Source organism: Chrysemys picta, chromosome 2, assembly GCF_011386835.1.
Source record: "Chrysemys picta bellii isolate R12L10 chromosome 2, ASM1138683v2, whole genome shotgun sequence".
Lineage (NCBI taxonomy): Eukaryota > Metazoa > Chordata > Testudines > Emydidae > Chrysemys > Chrysemys picta.
In genome coordinates, this window is record NC_088792.1 from 97,734,010 (window position 1) to 97,749,907 (window position 15,898).

At 40.3% G+C, this 15,898-nt stretch overlaps 1 protein-coding gene across 9 annotated transcripts in view; it reads right to left on the reverse strand.

Moving 5' to 3' along the window:
* The window catches only part of GLI3 (GLI family zinc finger 3), a 244,377-nt gene that overhangs the window by 163,905 nt on the left and 64,574 nt on the right, over positions 1 to 15,898 (reverse strand). For 2 of the 9 annotated variants that reach the window (XM_065583841.1, XM_005287344.4), the window contains exon 1: positions 3,910 to 4,027. The exons of the other annotated variants lie outside the window; for them this stretch is intronic. The gene's annotated coding sequence lies outside the window, so the exon portion shown is untranslated. Of the gene's footprint in view, positions 1 to 3,909; positions 4,028 to 15,898 lie in introns of those variants that run through there. 9 annotated transcript variants of the gene reach the window in all.

The window sequence follows — 15,898 nt, forward strand, 5'->3', positions numbered from 1 at the left end:
CTTGCTGTTTTCTTGCCTCTGGGACAAGTAGGCTGGAATTTTTGGCTGCTTGACTGGGAGGAAAAAAACAATTTGTCACAAACAGGAGAAGATGAACCCTGCTAGCTGAGACTAAATCAAGTCTAGCCACCCACTGCTGCTTTGTATTTGCCACTGTGCCTCTCCATCCCCAAAAGATGCACTGTTAAAAGACAAGAGCCTGGAGTAATAGAAAAGGCCCTACTCATTAAAATTAAGGTAGGCGACAGTATAATGCGTTTACCCAGTTCCAGTTACTCAGCAAGCACAAGGTACGAGCAGTAAAGTCACCTGCTGTAATAGTGTCACCCACATATGTCGAGATGTACAGACTTGGAGGTTAACACTTTACAGCATTGAGTTAAACATCTTTTACACACAAATACATTAAAAATATAGTTTACTCTTATCTGTATGTAACCAGTATGGGTGAAATTCAGCTGCCCTGCATGGAACCCAAATGACTGGATTTTCTGTGGCTGATATGCAGAGGAACTAGGAAGGTGAATTCCAACCCCCAACCTGGGGCCAGTGCCTAGGCCTGAAATACAGGCCTTGTGCTCGCTTCTCCAGGGGATGGGCTGAAATGGCTGTTTCAGCCCACTCTGAATGTGTTGTTATGGCCATGGGATGCATGACATCACTCTTACTGTGGCCCTTTGCCCAGTCTCTCTCTAAGCCACCCTCTGACAGCCTTTAACTTGATGTAAAGGAGGTGCAAAGGACCCATCCGTGGCTACTCCACCGATGGCTCCCACACAAAGCCCCACCCTATATGTATTATATACACACACATTTAAAGAGATGCAAGCAGTGCAGGTGTTCAACCGTTAACCACACACTTTCAGGTACCTTTCACGTGAGACATATGACTTCAAAGGTCCATCATCTACACACACATCTACACCCTTCTGACAGTAAATCACTGCTTATATAAGGGCAGGAAGAGAGCTGGTTAACAATTCTGTAATCACTGGCTGGAGTCCTGACCTATATCTACAAAGTCAGAACATTTGGTCTCCAGATTCCTGTTTCCAGAAGGCCCACTTTATAACTATGCACTGATAAATATTGTCCTATATAAATATTAAGAGATATGTTCATAAACAACTGCGGAAAAGTGTTCGGGAGCTCATCAAAAATTCTGGTGCAAAAACAGATAACAACAAGAACACTAACCAAAAACACATTTAGAAAGAAAAAAAAAATGTATCGCCACTATTTTATAATTGATGCACCAAAAAAAGAACAGTTCAGAATGATAAGAATCCAGCTTTAACTGTCAAAGGCCAGAACGTTCAAAGTTCTGGCTAAAAGTTCATCTTTAACTCCCCCTCTTGTGCCTACTCAGTACAGGGATAAGAAAGGGTATAAACCCAATTCTAATCTCTCACAAACTTTACATCAGTTGGGACTCCACTGACTTCAGTCGAGTTACCCCTGATTTTCACTGCTATAAATGAGTTCAGAAATGGGGCCTGTGCATACAGCAATATCTAAATGCATCAGGCTGAGTTCTGACCACTATCTAAACTAGCTTTTATCATTCTACAACTTTACTTTAATTGTAGTGTTTTGGGCACATTTTTTCCCCAAAAGTAGAAAAGAAAAACTTCAATGTAGTTTGTGTAAATGTATGGATTATTTGTACATTTGCAATTATTATATCAACCCGCTTCTGAAGAGGAGCTAGTCACTGGGCCCAGATCCTCCATGTTCTCCCATCTGTGCATAGAGGACTTGCGGGATTGGGCCCATGGTGAAGTAGTTAATATAAATAGGGACAAAAATATTGCAGAGCTAACAATCTTTGCCTGTTTTTTTTTCCTTTGTATTAATATGCATAAGCACTACTCTATCCTCTGGATTAATGGGGTTTAAAGTTCTCCTATTTTTACACTGAAGCTGTTTTTAGTTTACAACTTATATTAGGTTTTATAAAACTGCTTGTATAACTTAAAAAATAGTCCAAGTAATTTTTCCACCAATTTTCTCTCTGGCTCAAGCCTTTTATATGAAGTTTCACCTTAAAGTGAACTTTTGCAGACGAGATGCAAACTCTTAAAAATAGGGGATTATATTCTATTTGAAATGCTGACAGACCCTTAACTAAAGTAGGACTAACCTATGCTACTATACTATGCTGAAGTGATTTGTATATCAACATAATCAATTTGAAAATCAGATAAGGATTTCATTTCTTTTACTCTTCATGTAAAGTTAACATTTGTTAAAATGCCATCCCAGAATAGAACAAGAAGTCCATGTCTGTTTGAATAATGAAGTTTTATTCTGTCCCTCTCAAAACCTGCATGTGTCAAGAATCAAGGCACCAATTACTGGTATGAAATGAGATGATTTTTTTAATTGCTGACTGAAATTCAAACCTACTTTTAGTAACTTTGAAAATTAAAGCAAAATGTGTTTCGTTTTAATAAACAGCTCTTAAAAAGGAGAAAAAATATTTTCCAACACCAACAAATTATTTTTCCTCATAAAAGTAATGCTTACTGTTTAGCCAGTCAATCATTTTTGAACACTGCTTCCCCTCTAAATAGTCACACAGAAATATTTTTTTAAGTAAACAACATGGCATTTTTGCAATAATAAGGAAATCCAATGGATAAACATTTTGTTAAGAGTTTACTTCATACTCTGCACCACAGAGGTGCTTTTGATATGGGAGTAGATGAAAAACTTGACAGTACACGCACTCCAGAATACAAATAGCCGAGTGATTTGAAAGAATTCTCTATACACTGAAGGGAAACTTTTCTTGCAATAATTCTGCCTGCTCTTGTAACTGCAGTAAAACCACTTCAGTGAGCCAAAAGGCGAAAGCTGTCTAATCTCATTCTGTTTCAGCTGAATTGTTCAATAAAGTTTAAGAGTAAGTGCAGACAAGCTGCGCCAGGCCAAATTATTGACAGAAACATACCGTCCACCATGGCAACAAGTGGGAGTCTATAGCAAAAATGTAAGCAAACAACCCACTTCTCTAGCAGCATCTGCCAATAGATTCTTACAGCCAAACACAAGACAACGGTTACTGCTATCCTATGTTTAAAAAACGGCCTGCTTTAGGGTCAAAAGAAACATCTGATTTACTAAAAAGTTTCAGAGAGATGAATGATTTAAAGTCAAAAGGCCTGATTCTCCTCTCACACCTGTTTTGTACCCCCACTTTTTAGCACAATTTCTCCTGACTTACTGAGGTATTACAGAAAAAGGAATCATGCCTAAATGATAAAATTTGCACTAGCTTCTCCTTCTCCACATGTGTCCCCACTGAATGATAACTAGCTAGTAGCCACACACACGTTTAAACAAGTACCCAGTCTGGAGCTATCAAATTAATCCAAGATTCTCCCATCTAATGGGAAATATATTTATTCTTGGTATTTAGCCATACTCATTTTTTTAAACATAGCACCAAAGAATACTTTGTTTTATTAACAAATCTTTTCAAAAAGCTTGTAATCTATCTATTTGCCTAAGCAAATGCATTTTAATTATTTATTTTGTTTACCTAACAAAAATGAAAAAAAAAATAAGGGAAACAAACATCAACATGTCAGTCCACTAAACTTCTTGTCTCCATTAAACTTTTGTTTGTTTGTTTTCATTAACGTTCTGCAGACACAAGTGGAAACTTTTTTATTCCAAGCCTTTTAAAGTCAGTTTCACACCATTGCTTAAGATGCTGAAGCTCCCCTCAACAAAATTCTGAGATGCCCACATTTAAATGACAAGTCATCATTGTAGCTAAGGCTGCATGCTTTAGGCTTCATAATCATATTTCTATATGCAACTTGCAACTAGCATTATTGTCTTGCAACTGATTAAGGAGGACACACGTCATCTGGGTAAGAGAACAGACAACATACTTACAACTCAGTCCAAAAGACCCTGGCTTACTCTCTCCAAGCTCTTCTCTTGACCGAAATTCTCTAGCTACGGGTATGTGGACATTCCTCTCTCTCTCTCCCTCCCCCTCCCTCTATCTCCCTCCCTCTCTCTCAGAGGCAGTGCTTCTCCCATTAGAGGAATTAAAAGTGGTTGGTGCCATGCTAAATTTAACAAGCTCATTAGTATTCTTCCTGTGTGCTTCCTAGTGAACTCTTTCTATTCAAGCAGCTCTCTCTAGCTGAGGGGGTCAGGCGGCTAATCATTAAATCAAACTAATGTCACCCTATCACAATCGGCCTAAGAGAAGGAGGGTTTATTATTTCAGTTTATGCTAAATAAACGGTTTTACAAATGGTCTCCAAGCAAGGTCAACAGCAGCTTCAATTACAAGACAAACTTAACAAGAGTTGCTATAAACCAAGTGCTCCGTATTGACTTAAGCACAAGCTCTGCTCCGCATATTGCCACTAGCAGGATTGTACAGGAATGCATATTGTAAAATAAAGGAAAGGGTAATCTTTTCTTTGCCAGAATTTGTGACTGCACAGAGACTGCTCATTCACCTCTCCCCAACCAGCTAGCTGCTCAGCTCAATTCACCCCACACAAAGGCTGAAGACCAGACCTCAATGGACCGAGTGAAACATGTTCAAAACTAGGCTCTCTATTGTGACTGAATTTCTTAACATCTTTTCAAAAAGCGGAGAATGCCTTGAGGCTAAAGGAAGAAACAGGCTAATGGTGAATTGGGAATACTGAGCAAATTTCAGAGCCCTTTCCTCCTAGCTTTTGAGGTTGAAAGCAAGCTCTTTCCTTTCAAGTTTCAAAGTCCTTTTTCCTCCCGCAGTGTCACAGAAGGATTTGAAAAGAAGGTAATTGTGCTCACAGTCTCCCTGATCAGAGCTTACGTCCTATTTCTGGTATTTCGGAATACTTCTTGCAATAATGGTGCATATAGCTCAATCCCTTAACCGTCCTGCACTCTGCAATTGCTCATTAAATGAACAATTGCTGGTATAAAATGCCTTTTATGTTCAAGGTCTGGATATAAGATAAGCATTCTAGTACTCTAAATTTGGTTTACTAAGGAAACTCTCCATCATTAAATTACAAAACTGTAGTCAGAATATCAGTTTTTCCCAGAAAAGTAGCATTTTTGGTTGCTATGAACCAAAATGGGGGGGGCATGTAAAAAAGACTGAATAATCAGATTCTTAATGGAATAGATATCTAATAAAGAAGCCATTTCCCTTGTGTTTAAAAAGGTCTGTGTTTTTGAGACCCAGTATTTTGCTATTTGGAATGATGTAATAGAGCCATTGCCAACCTCATTAGTATATGGGTGTTCTAAGTTTCTTGCATACATACATTGATTACCGCTTTTTTACTACCCTCAAGCAAAAAGCAAGCAAAAAACAAAACAAAACAGGTAAATATATTTTGCTGGAAAAATACACCTGTAGAATTATGGCTGATTTATTTGATAAATTCCACAGTACGTGTATTAACTAAAATGTTTCTTACTATATGTAGGAAAGTTTAAATCCAACACCTTGGTCCCAAGCTTGTTATTTTTTATATTCTGAACAACTGCACACATAGGAGGTGATTTAGAGACACTGACACAGATATGTATTGCAAAATTCATAATGAGTTATAAAAAATATAATCAAGCTGTATCACAGGCTACAAAAACTGATAAATAGTAAGAACTATGCTTACTTTATTCGCAGTGCTTGAACATACATTGTACAAACAATTTGTGCCTTACAAACAGTATATCTTATCTAAGCTAACAACTTAAAATGGACAGTTTTATGTTCCTGTTTGTAATGGATTTTCGACTTAAGTTATTTTTTCCCCCATCATATGTGTGGCATTTTGCAAACATTATTTGAGAACTTTAGAATACAGATACACAGTTCTTTCCCTGCTTTTCTTTTTATCATCGTGTTCCTTTCTTTTGTCTTTTTTAAAATTTCTGCGGAAATAAAATACATTGAAATAACTGGAGAAGAGTTACTGTGAGCGGTACTAACTATGGACCTTAGCCTGTCAACACTGTCAGGAGTAGTAGCGCTTACTACTGTAAACAGTCCCAGAAGCATAATGCCAGGTAGCAAGAGTTTGCAGAACTGGGCCCTTCTTTGTGATATGAAAATTTTACGAGATAGTATATCCCTATTATCTTATCAAGCTTACCTTCATGGTCATTATAACAGTGCACACAGTACAGCTCAAATTTGCATTCAATCTTTTGTTTCAAAACTGAGCACAAGCCCAGAACACTCTGTAACAATGCAATCCCTATGCTTTATGGAGTATAGGGCTTGATCCTGCACTCTTTGAAATCAATGTCAAAGCCCTTACTGACTTCAGTGGTGCAGGATCAGGTCCATGTAGAGTCCAAAGTCACACTGACAGCAACAGGATCAGAACCAAATCCTTCTTGAGCTACATCATTGGGTGCCCCGGGAGTAACATGTGGAAGTTTAGAACTCTTCTAAAAAGTTTGAACAACAGAAGAACTTTCTTTAATTCAAGTCAATAACTAGCTAGAATTTTTTACCCAGGAGAAAAATTAAAATGTAGTAGGAAATTTAAAGCCCAGCTTTGGGTCAGCCTCAAGCAAAACCCCATTGGCTTTAATTGGGAGTTTCTCTCTGTAGGACTGCAGCATTGGGCCCATATTGCTAAAATGAAAAGTGCTTAAATAAACTTGATTAACTACAAAAGACCAGTTTAAGCTCTCAAATCATAACCAGTATATGCCACAGAAAGGGGATGCAAAGAGACTATCTGCACCCATGCAGGTGCACAAAGGTATCGCAAGTCAGTCCGCAGCTGCAGAAACCACCTTGTTCAGTACAGGCTCCCCAGCTGTTTGTGTTCTCACACACAAAAGGGAAAAAGTGTAGGCAGAGAGCATCGCCAGGATGCCTTGCACTAATCCAGTGCAGAGAATTCATGGGGCAGAAAAAGAAACTACACCTGCATATTACTGAAGGTAATCAATGGGGGCTTGAGCCTTTCCATTGACTTCTACAGGCTTTGGACCAAGTCACCAAAGCTGCTTGCAGTGAACAGAATTCCTGTACAATCCTACTAGTCAATCTGGCTGCTGCTGCCCGAGTGAGTAACCTACCCAGCCACAGCAAGAGCCTGATCCTGAGAGATGCTGAGCATCCTTGGCCTGCTAAACCCAGGGTTGTGAGTTCAATCCTTGAGGGGGCCATTTAGGGATTTGGGGCAAAAATCTGTCTGGGGATTAGTCCTGCTTTAAGCAAGGGGTTGGACGAGATAACCTCCTGAGGTCCCTTCCAACCCTGATATTCTATGATTCTATGATCCTCAACATCCACTGAAGTCAATAGGAGTTGAGGGCCCTCAGCACTTTGCAGACCCAGGGGCTCTAAAGAAGCAGGCGCCTGCTTCTGAAAGAGCTGGATTGGGGTCGAAATCTGCACAGGCTTTAAAAGAGCAAATAAATACAACTGAAATCCAAATAGCTGAAAATCATCTTTCTTCCTTGCTGACTTCAGGGCTAAGTGTTTCTCCCATTACAGACAGTGGGTTATTGCTCTGACACTTAACGCCATTCAGCGAGTGCAGCCCCCGCACTCCGTTTTAGGTGTTTGTGACGTCACTGACTGCTGCAAGAGAAACACAGAAGCCCAGGTATCAGCAGGTGGTGAGCTTTTAAATTTACCTTCTACTAGAAGGCCCAAACCCTCCTTGCTTTCCTCGCGCAAGTAATCCCAGGGGTTCTGTGGAACTACTCATGCAAGTAAGGCAAGAGGGATTTAGCCTCACATCCAGCATCAGAAATGCTCAGGTGGCTGGGTATGAATGGTATATAGAATACAAACCATCTCTGAGATGCTTGTTGACATTTGGAAACGTTATACTGACTGCTTAGTTCAATGAGAAAGAATCCCATAGCAGCTGTAGAATCACTACATAGTTCCAGCAAAAAAAGAAGAAAAAACTAAATACAGCAGGGGTAGACATCTACAGTCATAGTTAACTACCAAATTTGCAGACACTGAGTTGTACAATTTCTTCCTTTCAATTTGTATGATTTAATTTTAATTTCTATTTTTATAATCATTAAATTTTTTTTAGTACTGCTACTTAAGAAATGAGAAGCATTAACATAGTCCCAAATAAAAGCTTGAGTTTTTTTACTGCTATCTATCAGAAGTATCTCCTTCTCTATGAAACTCTGCAAAGACGGCGAGTTACTGTAAGTCAGCCTCCGCAAACTAAAATGTTTGCTTTGAGTCTGTTGAACAGAGCTAGGATCAAACTTAGCAGTTTAAACACATTTCCAGGCGCACTGCTCTCCCCCAATATTTAAACTCTTCAAAGGCCAAGATTCGCAAATATACCTTGGAGAAAAGTGACTACGTACTTTATGATCTGACCACTGGCAACTATTTCTCAGGAAGGAGAATTATTCTCAACTTCTTGCAAAGCACTGAAAGGTTCCTCTGATTAAGAATTTGAAAACGTTATGAAGTTCCTTCTGTTAGCCAGTTATTAGACTGTTAGTCACTGCTTACTTTGAGTGGACTAATTAGTCACATCAAAGAAGCTACAATAACCTCCCAGGAGAGTTTGTTTTTTTTAAATGTATTTCTCAATCATCTGATACCCGCAGATAGGCATAAATGTGCTAACCGTTTAATTTAACTTTCTCAAACAGACTCAAGTGAGTAAGCGTAACAAGTAGCCATGCACTAAGCAGTTTAATAAAAACACAGAACCAGGTAAACCCTTTCAGTATGGTAGACTGTGCCCATTTCAGTGTGAATGTACTGTTGCATCCTCTAGTGCCATTGTGCTTAAGATTCTATCTGTGCTTCCATTATATCCCCATACTTCAGGGCTTTAAAACATTACCTTTAAACAAAAAAACCCAATGTGCATGCTATATTTCAGAACAAACATACTAGTCGGGTTGTGCTCTGAGTTATACCCCACACCACCTCAATTGAAGTCAATGGGCAAGTTCTAAGTCAGAGCAGAATTTGTATGCTGTATATATTTGTATTAATTAATTATATGATATAGATACAAACTATACCCTGCCTTATATCCTGCCCAAACATAATGGTTTCATGAGGTTGCATGAGGTATATATAGAATGTAAACTTACAAACACAAATGTGTATTACTACATTTCATATAAAATGTCTATTGACCATTTAAAAAAAACTATAATAGTACAAAACAAATTTTAAAACGTATCAGGTTTGGGGTGGGGGAGAGCAGTTAAGAGCCCTGTAAGCCAAAACAGTTGATTTTTAAATAAAGCATTCCTGGCCATTATTCCAGAGTGCAAAGTAGGCCCTTCTAAAAATGACAGTTATTAATAAGTGGAAGCTAGCAACCACATTCCTGCATCTTTATTTTTCTCCCCCTTGAATTTAGAAGGAGCTAAGTTGATGGTCCTGGACCATGAAGTCTTCTGTTTATTCACCAAACAGGTACAGCAAGTGCAAGGGTTCAGAGGCCGCCCACCGTGCCCACTCCATACCCCTTCAAGTCACACACACACACACACACACACACACACACACACACACCAATAAAACCCCCTTCCACCTGAAAAAAATGGTTACCTACCTTTTCATAACTGTTGTTCTTTGACATGTGTTGTTCATGTCCATTCCATTCTAGATGTGTGCGCGCCCATGTGCACAGTCGTCAGAGATTTTTGCTTTAGTGGTATCCGTAGAGTCGACTGCAGCACCCCCTTGAGTGCTGCACTCATATGCTGGTATATTAGGCACCGCTGGCCCTACGCTCTCTCAGTTCCTTCTTGCCAGCAACTCTGACAGAGGGGCAGGAGGGCGGGTAATGGAATGGACATGGGCAACACATCTTGAAGAACAACAGTTACGAAAAGGTAGGTAACCGTTTTTTCTTCTTCAAGTGCTTGCTCATGTCCATTCCATTCTAGGTGACTCACAAGCAGTATCCTCGGAAGTGGGCTTGGAGTTCACGGTCTTGTGGCTTGCAACACTGCTCTATCGAAGCCAGCATCATCCTGGCCTGCAGGGTAAGTGCATAATGGGATGTGAATGTGTGGACAAACGACCAGGTGGTCGCACTACAGATGTCCCAGATAGGCACTTGGACTAGGAAAGCTGCTGAAGAGCCTTGTGCCCTGGTTGAATTAGTGGTTATGATCGCTAGAGGGGGCACCTTTGCCTGATCATAGCACCAGCGAATGGAGACAGTGATCCAAGAAGAAATTCTTTGAGCAGACACTGGACGACCTTTCATCCTGTCGGCCACCATGACAAACAATTGTGTCGACTTGCGAAATGGCTTGGGCCTTTCAATGTAGAAGGCTAGCGCCCTCCTGACATCTAGGGAATGCAACCTATGCTCCTCAGATTTATGCAGCTTTAGAAAAAAGACAGGTAAGTAAATGTCTTAGCCTGTATGAAACTGTGAGACTCTCTTGGGCAGGAAAGCCGGTGTGGCCGCAGCTGAACCTTGTCTCTGTAAAAGACTGTATAGGGTGGTTCCAAGGAAAGCACCCTAATTTCAGAGACCCTGTGGGCAGATGTTATTGCAACCAAGAACACAACCTTCCAGGAAAGAGAAGGAGAGAGCAGGAAGCTAGAGGCTCGAAGGGGGTCCCATAAGCTGTGACAGCACAAGGTTCAGGTCCCACAGAGGGACTGGGTCCCTGACGTGCAGCTAGAGGTGCTCAAGACCCTTGAGGAACATGGAAGTCATGTTCTGGGCAAAAACCAACCTACCCTCAAGCGGCGGATGGAAGGCCAAGAGAGCAGCCAAGTGGACCTTAATAGATGAAAGGGACAGCCTTGAAGCTTGAGATGCAGAAAGTAGTCCAGGATTAACTGCAGTGAGGCCCGCTCGGGCTGAATGCTTTTATCTGAGGTTCAACAAGCAATGCGCTTCCATTTAGCCAGATAGGCTGCTCTGGTGGAGGGCTTTCTGCTGCCCAACAGAACCTTTTTGACACCGGCCGAGCACTCTTGTTCCTCTGCATTTAACCATGCAGCAGCCAAGCCGTCAGATGCAGCACTGCCAGGTTGTGGCGCAGCGCAGCGCAGCCTCCATGAGGCGGGCCCTTCTGGGTTCTAGGGCGAAAGTTCTTACAGATTCTGCACTTGTCCTTTCTATGGGACTCCCCCAAGCACTTCCAACAGCTGTTGTGGGGGTCACTAATAGGCATCGGGCTGTTGCATGATGAACATGGTTTGAATGGGGCATCAATGGGGCATGCCCCGCTCCGGGGCAAAGTCCCAGCTGGGACTCTAACTACCGAACTAACCTAACACTTAACTTAATGGCTAGTACCTACCAACTACATACAAAGAGGATGGACAATGGGTTGTAAAGAACCAATAACGCTCTTGCAATGCAAGACGAGGTGCTCCGACAAACCGTCAAGGGCGGTAAAAAGGAACTGAGAGGGTGTAGGGCCGGCGAAGCCTAATATACCAGTTCATGAGTGCAGCATTCAAGGGGGTGCCACAGCCAACCCTACGGATACCGCTAAGGCAAAAAATCTCTGATGACTGTGTACGTGGGCGCGCACACACCTAGGATGGAATTGACATGAGCAAGCACTCGAAAAAGAAGCAGCAATTTCCTGAAAACTCTGAAAAAAATCATCTCCGGCAACACACACCCTTCTGCTTGCTCGCCTACAGGTTTGTCTGCTGGGCGGGATACACTAGCCCATTGTACAGAGATGCACATGGCCATATTACAGCTGCATATATATATATATATATATATATATATATGGCCCTTAAATTCCAACCTGCCCTTAAATCCCAAACTCTATCATCAGATTTAAGTGAATGCCAGAGTGGTTCAAAGGGAGTGGTGCATAGGTATAGGCAAAACAAAAGAGAAATGGAGATTTTGGAAAGAATACAAAGAACAAATTTCTTCTATTATAGTCAGACTCCCCAAAGGCACAAGTTTGGGGGCCTCGAAGGATAGTTATACATACAGCTATAATGTATAAACTTATCCTGGCTCTCATTTTTAGCCTGCTTAAATCTTAGTCCCACCAATCCCCGCACCTAGGGAAGGAATAACCTTCAAAGCTTTGCAGAGCTGGTTTGGGTCAGATAAAAACTGAATAATTAAGATGGTTAACCAAGGTTTGCTGAGTTTCAGAGCTCCCCACGCCCAGAAATGTGCCGTCTCCCTTTGCCTAACCACCCCTCTTCACAAGCAAGCCCTATGACCCTCATTCTCTCCCCTCTGCCTGATGCTGTTGGGGGGGGAGGGATAGCTCAGTGGTTTGAGCATTGGCCTGCTAAACCCAGGGTTGTGAGTTCAATCCTTGAGGGGGCCACTTAGGGATCTGGGGCAAAATCAGTACTTGGTCCTGCTAGTGAAGGCAGGGGGCTGGACTTGATGACCTTTCAAGGTCCCTTCCAGTTCTAGGAGATGGGATATCTCCATTAATTTAATTTATATTTAAAGGCTCATGCTATCACTGGAGGCAAAGCCTGAATCGCCTGTATTCACCACTAAGGTCTTGGAGGGGCAGATAAAAGGACATTAGTTCTTCTGGATCTTCAAGGGCTAGCTCAGTCCCCCTTTCCTGTTTTATTTTGGCAGAGGGGGCAGTTCAGCCTGAAGCCCTGCTTCCTTTCCCCCAACCCTATCCCTCTACACATCCATGGTACTCCGGCATTTTCTGAGTTGAGAGTAGGGAAGTTTTCTTCTCCCCACCACTGAGCAGTAGAAGGACTATAAAATAGCATGGAGACAGAGCTGGTTCTTAACCAAATGTTTTCAGGGCTCAAAAGAAGGCTTACTATTAGTTGGAGTGTAGGGATGAGCAAAAGTGCTTTGAGAATTAGTTTTTGAGACAATTCTGCCCATCCCTAATTTTACCCCTCTTGTCTTAATGCTTTATCATATTTTTCTACACTTCAGAATATTGTTGCTAACCATTTTTATGGATATCATATTTCAAATCATCATTATGTGATGTATATCTGAGGATGGATGAACAGGCAGATAATCAGGAATGAAACTTGTAATTTCACAGAGGAAGTTTCAAAAACATTTTATTAAACTTTTGGCTTTCACGCTGAATTTATTTGCTGTGGTAGGTTCAAATCAGAATTTTAAAGTTATTAATCGTGTTTCAGTGGTTCCAGAAATGTACAATTGGACAGAAGAACATTTAACATTTTTCTTTTTTTGGGGTGCTTTGATTTGCAAGTAATACCCTAATTATTTTGTGTAAAACTAAACCAACCAGCTTCACAAAAAAGGACAGTTAAATAAGTGTATGCTTTATGGAAGGTGAGGGAGAAAACACTTGAAAGCAACTTCACTTGGATTATTTACAAACAAGCATAAACAAAAATTTCACTGAATGCTGCTCAGGAGTATAATCCACTCCTGCCTGCTGAGAAAGAATGTGAAGCTGTTGCCAATAAAAGGGGTTTCATACTAAACAAGAAAGTTCTCAAAAACAAAAGAGGGTTATCAAATTATAGTAAATTTAAGTAGCCTGTTTTTTAAAACAAAACAAAACTAGGATTTGCTTCTTAAAATTCACTACAAGGAATTGTAACCATTCCTAAATGTGCCACAGGCTTTTCCATCCAGGAAATATTAAAACTAACAAGAATTTTTTAAATTTCTGTTAATTATAAGGTATGTGCAGTAATGAAGTGCAGTAGTGCCGCATTGAATCAGAGGAACTGAAGCAAAAAGAAACAAAGTTCATGAAAAAAGGGGCCTCCTACTGAAAGAGAAAAAATTTAAAACTAAAACACAAATCTGTACAAGCATTTCCCAGGAGTCTCTCATAATGGGTTTGAGCCTACAGTTCTTACACAGGAAAAACTTATTTTGGTAGACTCATAATGGAGTTTTACATAGAAAAAGACTAACCACCAATCTCTTCTCCAACTTCCTCTGTTGCCTTCAGCAAGTCACTTAGAGCAGTGGTTCTCAACCAGGGGTACACATAACCCTGTGGGTATTCAGAGGTCTTCCAAGGGGTACATCAACTCATCTAGATATTTGCCAAGTTTTACAACTGGCTAAATAAAAAGCACCAGCAAAATCAGTACAAACTAAAATTTCATACAGATGACGACTTGTTTATACTGCTCTATATACTATACACTGAAATGTAAGTACAATATTCATATTCCAATTGGTTAATTTTATAATTATATGGTAAAAATTAGAAAGTAAGCAATGTTTCAATAATAGTGTGCTCTGACACTTTTGTATTTTTATGTCTGATTTTGCAAACAAGTAGTTTTTAAGTGAGGTGGATTTTGGGGGTACGCAAGATAAAGCAGACTCCTGAAAGGGTACAGTAGTCTGGAAAGACTGAGAGCCACTGAATTAGAGCTTGTTTATATACAGTTCAAACTGTTGAGGTGGGAACTGAGTGTGCACTAGCATGCTGCGCTGAAACTCCCGTGTGTGGACACTATAGCATGAACTAAAAGGTACCTAATTTATATTAACTTAGTCCTGTTTTAAAAGGAAATGCAACCTGGGTACCTTTTTAGTTTGCACCCACAGCATCCACACAGGGGAGTTACATCACAGCACACCAGTGCACACTGCAATTCATTTCCCCGCAATCTGATCTGTGGGGCCAAGTAGACAGAGCTTAAATTTCTCAGTGCCTCAGTTTCCCCAACTGTACAATTAGTAGTATACTTACCTGTGATTGAGTGAATTACTATTTATAAAGCACTCTCAAGATAAAAAAAACATTTGTATTAGTAAGAACTTGGTATCATTGGGAGGAATAAATATGTAGGAACAGAGAAGTGCATCAAATTTTAAGTACAAAAATATCTCTACAGATCTGCAACCAAAGCATATCTGGGTGAGAACGTAAGCCTACTCCAAAGCCAGCCTGCATACCACCTCACCCCTGCACACCAAGGTCTCAATTCTCTACAATCATGAATACCCTGACCTCCCATTGTCTTTAATAGCAGCTAAGGACAGTCAAAGACAGCAGAAGTGGATCATATAAGAGTAATTACTGAATTATAAATAACAAAAATCAACCCCAATAGGAAAGAAAAAGAAAATAATCAACCTAACCGTCATGCAGCTCTTGCCCTGAACAAATTACACTGCACAAAGCCACATGGTGAGCAGTCATAAATATCTTGCCTATGTACTATGTAATGGAAACATCTCACACAAAATTAAGCCCAAATCCTCAAAGGTATTTAGGTGCCTAATTCCAATTCAAATTAAGCGGAGTTACATGCCTACATAGTTTGAGAATCTGGATCTCCGCTCTCATGTCTCCTCTTTTCCTCCTCATACCTATACTACTTTAAAATCTGACTCTGAAGTTTCCTAATAGACTTGCTAGAAAACTGCAAAATAAATACATAACCTGAAAACAGTTTGTAGGTTGTTTTCTTAACAGCAGCACTTTCTTATGTCTATTTTTAAAACGTCTCACAATGATAATTTTTGATCATCACATCAACAATGGTAGTAGCAAGCTCAAAGTACCAGTGTCGCTCACAGTTTATTAAATATATGATGTTAAGTGTTCAAAAATTGACTCAAATTTTGTGTCTACGGTTTGGGGAATACAATTATTTTCTCCCATAACCAAAATATTGTGCGCACAGATGTTTGCAGGATCAAATCGAATAGCTAGATGCAGTCGGACTACATATATTCTGTTTTGGAAGTACAAATACTGCAAGTGAATAGAAGCCCCTTTGAAAATCTAGCCATTGGTAGAAGTTGAAGGTGATTAAAAAAAAAGGTACACCTTGCTGACACTAATGGAAATTCATCTTTTTTCTCTTCACTGGAAAGCTTTAGTCCTTTGGTACTATAATACAGATATATTTCACATCAAGCTGCCAGCCCTTTCAGATAAGAAGAATTCTTTTATCCTAACCTCATTGTTTGGGCAAGTTCTACTAAAAGTGTTGTAAGCG